This window comes from Marmota marmota, unplaced genomic scaffold, assembly GCF_001458135.2.
Source record: "Marmota marmota marmota unplaced genomic scaffold, marMar, whole genome shotgun sequence".
NCBI lineage: Eukaryota > Metazoa > Chordata > Mammalia > Rodentia > Sciuridae > Marmota > Marmota marmota.
Window position 1 is genome coordinate 1,098,916 of NW_026000001.1, and position 12,633 is coordinate 1,111,548.

At 41.5% G+C, this 12,633-nt stretch overlaps 1 protein-coding gene across 1 annotated transcript in view; it reads left to right on the forward strand.

Moving 5' to 3' along the window:
- CUNH11orf80 (chromosome unknown C11orf80 homolog) overlaps positions 1-12,633 on the forward strand; it is a 90,254-nt gene that overhangs the window by 31,311 nt on the left and 46,310 nt on the right. The gene's annotated exons all lie outside the window — the stretch shown is intronic.

Sequence of the window (12,633 nt, forward strand, 5' to 3'; positions counted from 1 at the left end):
CATTGTGAACTCACTTGTATGCATTGTGAACTATCTGTTGGTGCAGTGACTTGTGGTAGTGTTGGAGTATTTTTGCTGATGGTGTCATTGGTGGTACAATTTTTCCAAAAGGAGCCGTCAATTGGCTTGGTGTATCTTCCTCCCTTCTGCTTGTCATGGTCGTTCAGCTAAAATTTGGGGGCCAACAGAGGTGAGGCAAAGAACCTCACCCCCCCGCTGGTACAAAGACCTATCCACAGGTGTGGCTGTATGCTGGACCGGTAGTCAATGACGGGTAAGATCCAATTGCAATGGTACCAATCTAAGACAGGAGGCTGACGCCTTGAGGTCAGCTCATCCGATAATGGGTAAGGACCATATGTACTATTGTACAACTTAAGGCAGGCACGGTCCCTAAGCCACATGCTTGTTGTTTAAACAGAGAGGGGGAGATGTTGAGAGCCACAGCCGAAGGGGCCCCAGCAAACTTCCAGCTGCCAGCAAAAACTTCTAGCTGCCAGCTGATGATTGGCTCACAGCGGCCCCAGCAAACTTCTAGCTGCCAACTGATTGGCTCCTCTGTGGTGATGCTCATTGGGCTGTTTCCCCGCCCTTTCAGACCATGGAGCTGCTCATTGGGGGACTTTTTTTGGCTCTGCCCACGCAACCCAGCCAATCAGCCTCAAGAGCAGGAGGAGTGGGGGAGGTTGAGAGGCTTGGGGAAGCCGGTGGTGGCAGTTGGGCTCTGAAGGTTTTTCCTGAGGAGCTGGGTGGTTTGGTGTGTGTGTTCTAAAAATAAAGTTCGTTTCTTTTGACAAGTGGCTCCTGAATTGTGCCCAGCCACACTGCGGCAGATGCTATTTGGGTCTTTTGTGGAGAGGCCCGATATCCCTTTAAGGCCAAGAAAGTAGGAGAACTGTGTCATCTGTTGAGGGCCCTTTGGACGGGCTAGAAGAGTTTGTAGACGTTTGCAAGAGGTACAGAGAGCAGGATTGGATTGGAGCAAGAAGAAAGCGTGGACATAAGCAATCTCTACCCATTTTTTGGATGCTCACAGTAATTGTAGAGATCCCTTAGAATGGAGGGATCCAGGGACCCAAAAAGGGGCCATCTGCTTTGGTTGTCTAAGGGATAAGTAGGCCAGGCCTGGATGCTACATTTGATCCAAGAGGCATTGTACGGGAGAGTCAACCGGCAGAGAGGACACATTACCCTTGTAAGGAGGAGGGAAGAGGATGCAAATATGGTATAAGGGACAGGGAAGGAGAAGAGAGAAGGAGGAAACTGATTTATTGGCAAAAGAGGCATCCCCACTAGAGCCAAAAAATCAAGGGTGCCTAAGTGGCAGGTTCGAGCTGCAGAGATTGGTCATCACTGAATCCTGATAGTCGAAGCTCTCGTCCAGGACGGAGCCGGAGCCGTGGAAGACCTTGGCCAAGGCTTTTCAGGACCCCTCCTGGAGAGGCTGGATACGCCCAGGCCTGGAAAGAGGGGAGAGGTAGGGCAAGAGAGAGGAAGGGGAGGGTAAGCATCTCTCTAGCGGCCGAGTCTTAAAGGTGAGAGGACTAGGACTTTAGGAATCTGCCCAAGGGAGAAGTCCCTGAGGGCCACTGTAGCCTTAAAGGCTGTGGTGGGGTGCTTTCCTCCCCGCAGGTGGGCAAAGAGAATCAACATATTGCAAGAGGGTGGATTCGGGGCACTGGGGGTGAAAATATTGGAGGTCAGAGGCCAAGGTTTGTCCAAAGAGGTGTGGACTATCTCGGGATCCCAGAGGAAGGACAGTCCAGGTTAAAGGCAAAAAGATATCCTTTAAATCTATGACCGAGAAGTGGGTGGCAGTGTGGGGGATCTGAGACAGCAGGGTGTATGGGTTGGGAACCAAAGGATGTATGGGCCTAACGGAGGTGTTGATGAGTCGTAGGTCTTGAACTAAGCGATAGGTCCCGTTGAGCTTTTTTACCGCTCGTATGGGAGTATTGTAAGGCGAATGAGCAGGACGGAGGTAACCCTTGCTAAGAAGTCCTGAAAAATAGGTTGTAGGCCCAGAAGAGCTTTTGTGGACAGGGAGTATTGAACCTGATTGGGGAAGGTATTGGGATCTTTGAGATGAATGTTAACCAGTGGGCAGGAAATGGTGGAGAGGGTGTGGGTGTCCCATACAATCGGGTCAACCAGGTTCGTACGTAAGGGGTTCTTTTTAGTATGGTGTTTCATGTCAGCCTCACAAATGGAGCAGAATGGCCAGTCTTCTGCCAAAAGGGCCAGAAAAGATGAACAGGCCAATTCTGGGGCCTGGACTAATGCCAGGAGCCCAGATGTTGATTGTTGTATTGAATTTAGAGAGAATATCTTGGTCGGGCAAAGGAACTGGACATTGGGGCATAACTAGGAACTTCTGAGAGAATGGGAAGTTGTCTATGGAACAGAGTAATAGGGGAGTCTTTTTTGGATAGATGGTCTTTCCTCCTACCCCGACAATAGGAGTGGTGGACGGCACTGTTTGCCCCCAGAATTCTGTCAGGACTGAGAAGGTAGCCCCGGTGTCAAGGAGAAAGTCAACCTTGCGCCCATCCACCAGAATCCACACCCTGGGTTCCTGTCTATTGATTGTTACAGCCGGGGACAAGGACCCAAGCCTCTGTCAATTGATTGCCATGCCCAGAAGGTCAGAGGGTTTCCTGGCCATAGGCCTCCTATGGGATCTAGGACAGTCAGAACCCCAGTGACCTTGTTGTTGACATTTAGGGCATGGGGTACACGGAGTGCATGGTGCGGGGCATGCCCTGGCCCAATGTCCCTCCTTGTCACACTTGAAGCAGGCACGGGGTGGGGGGGGGTGTTGACCTGCGGTGATGGGCGTCAACCAGAGGAAGCACCCTGCAGGGCCTGGGCGAGCATCTGAAATTTCTCAGTCTGTGGGGTGGCAGGGCCTTGTTCAAACTGTTTTAGTTTGGCACGGATGTTGGGGTAGCTCTGTGAGAGGAAATATGTCATAAGGACATGACAGCCATCTAAGGTTTTGGGATCTAGGTTAATCTCTTGTAATTGGAAATTGACAGCCTTACATTTCGCTTTTTTGAACCCAGCAATAATACATGCAGAGAATCGGTCCCTACTCTGTATGCCAGCTTGTGTATAATCCCAATTGGGAGTTTAATCTGGGGCAGCAAGTGGCCCCAGAGGGTGATTGGGATTAACTCAATGAGTTTCATCCGCATGGGCTCTGGCAAGTTCTCAGATTCTGGTATGTTCCTCAGGAAGGGGAGTATTAGCTAATTACATATAAGTGAGGCTATAAGCCTGGAGGACCCATTGAAACTCTCGGGACCTAGTTTGGGGGGACTAAAGGTGTCGGCCGAGTCAGGGGGAGCACCTGAGGCACTGGATGGAGCCGACGGGGGAGGTCGGTGTGGGGGGGGTTCATCTGCTGGATAGGTTGGGGTGAGAATGAAGAAGAGAAAAAGCCTCAACATAAGGGATCTCCTTCCACTTTTTCGAGTGCTCGTAGAAGTTAGATCTCTGAGAATTACGGGATCTAGGGATCCTCCTGGGGACCATTGACTTTGATTGTCTAATTGTTAGTAAGGCCAATCTTGTGTGTAGAATTTAATAAGGGCGAGTCTGCAGGGAGGGAAGAAGAGGCCCCCATCGGTCAGGAGAGGGACAAGGGTGGTTGAGAGAGAGAGAGAGAGAGAGAGAGAGAGGAGAGTGCCTGTTCTTCTACTCCTCAGTACCTCCCGCTCATGAACCAGGTTCCAGAGAGTCCACCGTGACTGTGAAGGTCATAGTGGGGTGCGTTCTCTCCTCCAGATTGGGTGTCAGAGGTTTGCCGGACGATCACGGTCAAAGCCCCTACGTAGCCCATCTGAAGTTGGATACCTGATAGGGGAACTCACCTACTGAAGAGCAAGTGTTGTGTGAGTAGTAGCAGAGCTCGAAAGAGTGGCAAGGCTTGATAGAGGGGGCCCTCAAGCAGCGTGGCATTCCCCATCCCGGGTTTCGGCACCAATGAAAGAACGAACAAGGCTTGTCGTTGGAGAAAATGCCCGTTTATTGAGGAACAGCTCTGCATATTTATAGAGCCGGGGGTGGTTTGACAGTTATGACAGTTTAATGGTTGAAGGGTTTGACAGTTGGCATGGGGTGCTTTCTGATTGGTGGGTAAGGATCATGTGAGTCAGCAGAGCTAGTCTGATTGGTGGGTAAGGATCATGTGAGCCAGCAGGGCTCACCATTGGACAGCTCTTCTTGGGGGATGGGGAAGTTAGTCTTTGGAGCCTGGGCGATTCCCAACAAGAATGATGCTGACCTTGGGTTTAGCATAGGCTTTTACAATGTTGAAGTATGTTCCTACTGTCCCTAGTTTTTCTAGTGTTTTGAACATGAAGGTGTGCTGTATTTTGTCAAATGCTTTTTCTGCATCTATTGAGATGATCATATGATTTTTGTTTTTTAAAGATTTTTAAAATATGGACATGATATCTTTACTTACTTTTATGTGGTGCTGAGGTTTGAACTCAGTGCCTCACATGTGCGAGGCAAGCGCTCTGCCGCTGAGTTATAACTCCAGCCCCTGATTCTTGTTTTTAAGTCTATTAATATGATGAATTATGTTTATTGATTTCATATGTTGAACCAACCCTGCATCCCTGGGATGAGTCCCACGTGATCATGATGTACTATCTACTGAATATGTTTTTGATAAAATTTGCCAGAATTTTAAAAAAAAATTTTTTTAGTTGTCATTGGACACAATACCTTTATTTATTTATTTTTATGTGGTGCTGAGGATTGAACCCAGGACCTCGCACATGCTAGGCGAGTACTCCACCGCTAAGCCACAACCCCAGCCCAATTTGCCAGTATTTTATTGAGAATTTTTACATCTATGTTCATCAGAGATATTGGTCTGAAGTTTTTCTTTCCTTGATGTGTCTTTGTCTGGTTTTGGTGATATAAGCCTCATTGAACTAGTTTGGAAGGGTTCCTGCCTTTTCTATTTCATGGAATACTTTAAGGAGTATTGGTGTTAATTCTTCTTTGAAAGTCTTGTAGAACTTGGCTGAGAATCCATCTGGTCCTGGGCTTTTCTTGGTTGGTAGGCTTTTGATGGCGTTTTCTATTTCATTACTTGAAATTGATCTGTTTAAAGCATGTCTGATCTCCTCATTCAGTTTGGGTAGGTCATATGTCTCTAGAAATTTGTCTATGTCTTTAATGTTTTCTATTTTATTAGAGTTTAAATTTTCAAAATAGTTTTAATTATTTTTCTGTATTTCAGACGTGTTCATTGTGATATTTCCTTCTTCATTTTGTGTTTTAGTAATTTGAGTTTTCTCTCTTTTTCTCTTTGTTAGCATGGCCAGGGGTTTATCTATTTTATTTATTTTTTCAAAGAACCAACTTTTTGTTTTGTCAGTTTTTTCAATTGTTTCTTTTGTTTCGATTTCATTAATTTCAGCTCTGATTTAATTATTTCCTGACTTCAACTGCTTTTGGTGTTGATTTCTTTTTCTAGGGTTATATAGATATAGTGTTAGGTCATTTATTTGTTGACTCTTTATTCACTCCATGCAATAAACTTTCCTATTAGTATTGCCTTCATAGTGTCCCAGAGATTTTGATATGTTGTATCAGTGTTCTTATTTACCTCTAAGAAATTTTTTTACTTCGTCCTTGATTTTTTCTACTATCCATTCATCATTCAATTGTGAATTATTTAATCTCCATTTGTCACAGTAGCTTTTTTTATTTTATCGTTGATTTCTAATTTTATTCTATTGTGGTCTGATAGAATGCAGGATATTATCTCTGTTTTTTTGTTATATTTTTACTAAGAGTTGCTTTGTGGCATAAGATATGGTCTATTTTAGAGAAGGAGCCATGTGCTGCTGAGAAGAAAGTATATTTGCTCATTGATGAATGAAATATTCTATGTCTATTAAGTCTAAATTATTGATTGTATTATTTAGTTCTATAGTTTCCTTATTTAGTTTCTGTTTGGAAGATCTGTTCAGTAGTGAGAGAGGTGTGTTAAAGTCACCTTATTTAGTTTCTGTTTGGAGATCTGTTCAGTAGTGAGAGAGGTGTGTTAAAGTCACCCAGTATTATTGTATTGTAGTCTATTTGACTCTTGAAATTGAGAAGGGTTTGTTTGACGTACCTAGATGCTCCATTGTTTGGGGCATAAGTATTTATTTAAAATTTTTTTTTTCTTTTTCTCATTACAACATCATATATGTATTCCATATAACAATGAGGTTCTCCTTCCATCTTCCGTGCAACTCCCCTTCTCCCTCTTTTTCCCTCCCACCTCTCTTCCCTATTTAGTGGTAGTCTTCTTCTTATGCTCTTCTTCCCTATCCCATTTTGAGTCACCCCCCTTATATCAGAGAAGACATTTGGCATTTGTTTTTAAGGGATTGGCTAACTTCACTTAGCATAATCTGCTCTAATGCCATCCATTTGCCTGCAAATGCCATGATCTTGTTATTTTTTAGTGCTGAGTTATATTCCATGGACACAACACCTTTTTTTCACTTGTTTTTTTTTTTTTAATGTGGTGCTGAGGATTGAACCCAGGGTCTCGCACTTGCGAGGCGAGCGCTCTACTACTGAGCCACAACCCCAGCTCGCATAAGTATTTATAATTGTTATGTCCTGCTTATATATACTTTCCTTAAGAAGTATGAAATGTCCTTCTTTGTCTCTTCTGATTAACTTTGGTTTGAAGTCTACTTTATCTGAAATGAGAATGGACCCCTGCTTATTTACACAATCCATATGAGTGATCAGTTTTTCCCATCCTTTCACCTTCAGCCTGTGGATGTCTTTGCCCATGAGGTGATTCTCTGGAAGACAGCATACTGTTGGTTCTTGCTTTTTAATCCAATCTTCCAGGGCATGTCTTTTGATTGATGAGTTTAGGCTGTTAACATTCAGGGTTATTGTTGAGATATGATTTGTATTCCCTGCCATTTTGATTTATTTCTGGTTTTTGATTTGTCTTAGTTTCTCATTTGGTTGAATGTTCCTTTAGTGTATATCTTCCCTTTGCTGGTTTTCACTTTTTTTTTTCACTTCATCCTCATGGAATATTTTGTTGAAAATGCTCTGTTTTATAGGCTTTCTAGTTGTGAATTCTTTTAATTTTTGTTTATCATGGAATGTTTTAATTTCATCTTCAAATCTGAAACTTAATTTTTCTGGATATAAAATTCTTGGTTGGCATTTGTTTTCTTTCAGTGCTTCAAATATATTATTCCAGGACCTCCTAGCTTTGAGAGTCTGGGCTGAGAAATCAGTTGATATCCAAATTCGTTTCCCCCTATACATAATTTGATTTTTTTCTCTCACAGCCTTTAAGATTTTATCTTTATTCTCTGTTAGTCATTCTCATTATAATGTTTCTTGGTGTGGGTCTGCTGTAATTTTGTACATTTGGGGTCCTGTAAGCTTCTTGTATTTGATTTTCCATTGCATTCTTTAGGTTTGGGAAATTTTCTATTATATCATTGAAAAGATTGTGCATTCCTTTAATTTGTGTCTCTACTCCTTCATCTATTACAATAGCTCTTAAATTTGGTTATCAGTGACTTCTGTTGTTGAAGCATCTTGGTTTGTTTGGGGTGTTTTATTCCTTTGTTTTTTCATGTTGTTAGTTTGTTTTCCCATCTAAAAGTATGGATCTAAAGTAGGATAAATTCTACCCTGTAGACCTGTAGTGTCCTTGAAGGTTTCCAGTGCTTCACCTTTATTGGTGAGACCAATATCAACAGCACCCAATGTACACAATATAAAGCCTTAAACCTAATAGCTCCCACTAAGGCGTCTATTGCTTTCTCGCATTAAACCAAAATGATGAGTTCAATAACTGTCTACAGTACAAACAGAACATTTGTTAAAACGATTTATAGTTTCAGATAGTGCAAGAGAGAACAGAGGTAGTGTAGTATGCAATATTTGCAAGGGAGAAAGATGGAAGCTAGAAGTAAAAATTCACAGGAAGAGTGGAAGAGGAGCCAACAGAGACTGACTATTGGAGAAAACTTGGGAAAAAAATCCGAATAAATAGACAAGAGAGAGGAAGAACACGAACAAAGAGAAAAAAATTAAAGACATAAGAATACAACAAAAATGCAAAACAGCATTCATATATCATTGTCCTCCACACACTGATGCATAAAAAACATCCTGTTCCAAATATGGTGAATCAAAAACTAAAATAAATCTTGCTGGAAAGTCGAACTGTCAGTGTTCAACAGTTTCTCAGCCCTGTCTCTGACGTCTCTTGGGATCACCAAACCCAGATCAGCCCTCTCAAACCCAGTCTGTATCCCACCAATCTGGGCTTCAGATACCTTAGAATGGCCTACGCTGCAGTCCCAAGATCTCCTATTTGTAAAGAGACCACCAGGGATGCATTCATGCAAAGGAGCAACCCTGAGATGCAGCAGCAAGACAAGGGCTACCAGCACTTTCAGCAGGAAGACCTCAGGCTCTTCCAAATCCTCAGGCACCCCCCCCACTGGACCTGCAGGTTCCAACTGGAGTCCCCAGACAGAGGCTCTTGTAGTGGTAAACCTGCTGGCATCCAGGCCCCAGGCCCTGGCTGGTGTCCCCAAATGGGTACAGCCACAGCAGCCAAACCTGGAGTCTTCCCCAAAGCAATCCTCTAGGCTGGGGTAGCAGCGGTAGTGGCAGTGGTTGTTAGCAACAGTGGTTGTCAGCAGTAGTAGCGGCTGCAATGGCAGCTGCAACTGCATCTGGGGGGATAGGTCACCAGGCGATCTCCAGAGGTCAGCATCATTGTCAGCTTCAGTTACATCTAGGGTATTGGTTTTTTCTGTGGCAGCAACACCTAGAAAGAAGACTTCCAGGCAACCGCAAGCTGGCAGCATCAGAAACCGAGGCATCAATGGCGGCGATTGATTGACAGGAGACTTCTGGTTCAGCAGCAGCAACCACAGAGGTGGCTGTTGGATTCACTTAGGAGGTAACAGAGGCCCTCCGTAGAGAAGAGACCTCTGGGCTGGGTAGTAGCATCTGCAGTCTGCAGATAATTAAATTTTTCTCCATCCGTTCTCAATCTATGTCCTTTTTGTGTGGGAATCCATGTAGTGTGAAGCTCAGGTGCTTCCTTTGTTGGAGACCTGAGTAACCATGCCTTTGCTGACTGGCTTCTGGACTGGTGAGCTCTATGAATATGTATCCAGGGCCACTAATCCCTCTGCTTTTTAAGGCCCTGAATGAAGATTTTCTGAAAGATTGCTGATCCTCATTAAAATGTCCTGTTTTCTGTTTCCTTTTTAAAAGGATGTCAGCTGTTTTATAATATAGAAATAATTAGCCAGTATAACTAATGACATCAAGCCACAGAGCCAACCAAAGGGCTTTTCATCTTTTGTCTTAATTATCCTCATTCTTAGAAATACATTAGTATTACTGCTTTATTTACTATCACATTATTTACAAACATTATTAAATAAAGCTATGTTAAAAACCAACTAGTTAATTGATTTGCTAAGTCTCTTGAAACAAAACAAAATATAACTAGATTTCAACATTACCACCATCACAGAAATTATTATTTTTTGGTACCAAGGATTGAACCCAGGGGCACTTAACCACTGAGCCACATCCCCAGCTCTTTGAGAGAGAGAGAGAGAGAGAGAGAGAGAGAGAGAGAGAGAATTTTAATGTTTATTTATTTTTTTCGTTTTCGGTGGACATAACATCTTTGTTTGTATGTGGTGCTGAGGGCCACATGCATGCCAGGCGAGCGCGCTACCGCTTGAGCCACATCCCCAGCCCATCCCCAGCTCTTTTTATATTTTATCTAGAGATAGGGTCTTGCTAAGTTACTCAGGGTCTCTTAAGTTGCTGAGGCTGGCTGTGAACTCAAAATCCTCCTGCCTCAGCCTCCTGAGCCACTGGGATTACAGACATGCGCCACCGTGCCTGGCATACCTGGTTAATTTTTTCAACTAATACTTACATTTGTCTTTGTTTTATGAAAATTATCAGTCATAATTATTTCTTCTGACCTATTTTTCATGTCTTTCACCTTTTTTCCTTTTAATTGATATAATACATCATAACACGCCATTTTAATGTGTTCACAGGTTTTTAGTGTATTCATAAGACTGTGTAATTATCATTGCCATCTAATTCCAGTGTATTTGCATCACTTAAAAAGAAACCCTATGCCCAGTAGCAATCATTCCACTTACCCTCATCCCCTATTCTTTGGCAAATATGATCTACTTTTTATATACATCGATTGACTTATTTTGAACATTATGGAATCATGTGGCCTTTGTGTCTGATTGCTTTAACTAAGTTTCACTGATATTATAGTGAATACTTCATTTATTTTTAAAATATATATATTTTTAGTTGTAGGTGGACACAATACCTTTATTTATTTTTATGTGGTGCTGAGGATCAAACCCAGTGCCCCGCATGTAGCAGGTGAGCGCTCTACTACTGAGCCACAACCCCAGCCCTATACTTAATTTATTTTTATGGCTGAAATAATCTACATTTTGTTAAACCATTTATCATTTGGTGGACATTTGAGTTATTTCCACTTTTGGCAATTATGAATAATGCTGTAATGAACATCCATGTACTAATTTTTCTTTAAATTTACCCTTATCCAGTTTAACTATTCATTAGGTTTTAATTTCAAGCCATTATCTTCAATTTCCAAGATTTCTAATAAGATTTTTCCTATGGCTTTTAGTTTTGTTTCATGACTTATTTTCTCTTCAAAGGTTTAGAATATAGACACTTAAAGTCCTAGATTATTCTATTAACTCAGTTTCCTTGGGTATAAATACTGTTTGGTATATGTTATAGTTTTCATGGTATTGATCGCCACAGCTTGGTAATTTTTAGTTTAGGGATAAATGGCTATGATCTATTTAACTTGAGCACATTTGGTAGCTGCAGTGGGAGGTTCTCAGGGTTGCTGAGCCTAGCTTTGCATTGTATATATCTTGGATTAAACTGTATTTGGGTGGCAAGATACAAAGCTCCTGCGTCTCGGTGGACAGTATAGTTCTGAATCCTGTAGGTGCTTATACATCATAGTTCTAAGACCCTTTTCCTGAATCAGTGATGCTGCTGTCAGTGTCCCTTGGCAGGCAATATATCTCTGGCTTTCATTCACATTTTGGTCCCTTGCTTAGACTTCCTATGTTTTCTGTGTGACTCTTAGTCTTAAAATTTTGAGTATTGCAATATTAGCTCCATTTATCCCCCAGTGCAGGCCCCAAATATGGTATATCTTTAGACTTTGTTTACCATGATGGATTCTCTCACTTGCTCACTTTTTGTTGTTCATTTTGAAGACAGGGGAAGAAAAATACCTCTCAATTTCTTGACTATAAGGTTTCCCTTTTTTTCTTATTTTTTTCCTTCCCATAACTATCTTTATTAATTTAAAAATATGTGTTCTAGGCCTGGGGTATAGCTCAAAGGTTGCCTAGCTTGCATAAGACCCTGGGTTAAATCCACGTTACCTCTCCCCACCATTTTTCCCCATCATTTTATATGTTTGGGAAGATAAGATTTCAACATGTGCTCAATTTATCTTAAAACAGAAGTCTTTCATTAGCTAGTATTTACCTTTTTATATTTAACTCTAGCCAATTCATCTATCTTTTGTTTGTTTTCTTGCTTGCTTGCTTGCTTTTTGGTGTGTGGAGTCAGACAGTTGAAATTGCTCTTCTCCAAAATAACTATATAATTTATTTTAAATTGTTATTAAGAGGGGCTTGGGGATATAGCTCAGTTGCATGAATGCTTGCCTAGCATGCACAGGACCCTGGGTTCAAGCCCTAGCACTACACACACACACACACACACACACACACAATTGTTATTAAGATTTCTAGCTGGGGTCATGGCTCAGTGGTAGAGAGCTTGTCTAGCATGTGTGAGGCACTGGGTTTGATTCTCAGCACCACATATAAATAAATAAAGGTTAACAACTTAAAAATATATTAAAAATTTAAAAATTAAAAAAAATATTTCTAAAAAAGTCATTTATAAGCCTTTTCACCTGTTCCCACGTTCCCCACATTTCTGTATGGTCTTATTCAAAGAGAAGGAAGATTCAGGAAGAGTTTTTCTTTATTTCTCAGAAATGTAATTGAATCAGAATAAAGAGGTTGCCTGAGGTCAGGAAGTCAATCAGTGGTAAAGCGTCCTGGTTCTGCTCCAAGCTTATTAAACTTCAGTGTAGCATAACCTTGCTACCATATTATCATCTAGGGCTTTGTGACTAAATTAGGTTTGAAAACCAAGCTAATGGCAAGAAAAATACTACCATTAAAACTCATAGCTAGAACTTGATCTTGGGAGTGTCCATACTTCTTTGAAAAGGTTAAAACACTATTAGAAATAAGTATGAATGAATGCCTTAGGAGATACTTGTTCTATTATTTTAGGATATATTTTATTTTTACTTGGTTTTTAAAGTTGATGTTTTGGTATGTCAACATCGTCAACCTCATTTACAAGGTAAAATTTGCAACACTGAGATTTTATCTTTATACTTCTTTCGTTCTCCATATTGTATTAATATGGAGGGTAAATAAAGGATGACATTTTACAAAATGCAGGTTTGATTGTTTCCTTGTAATA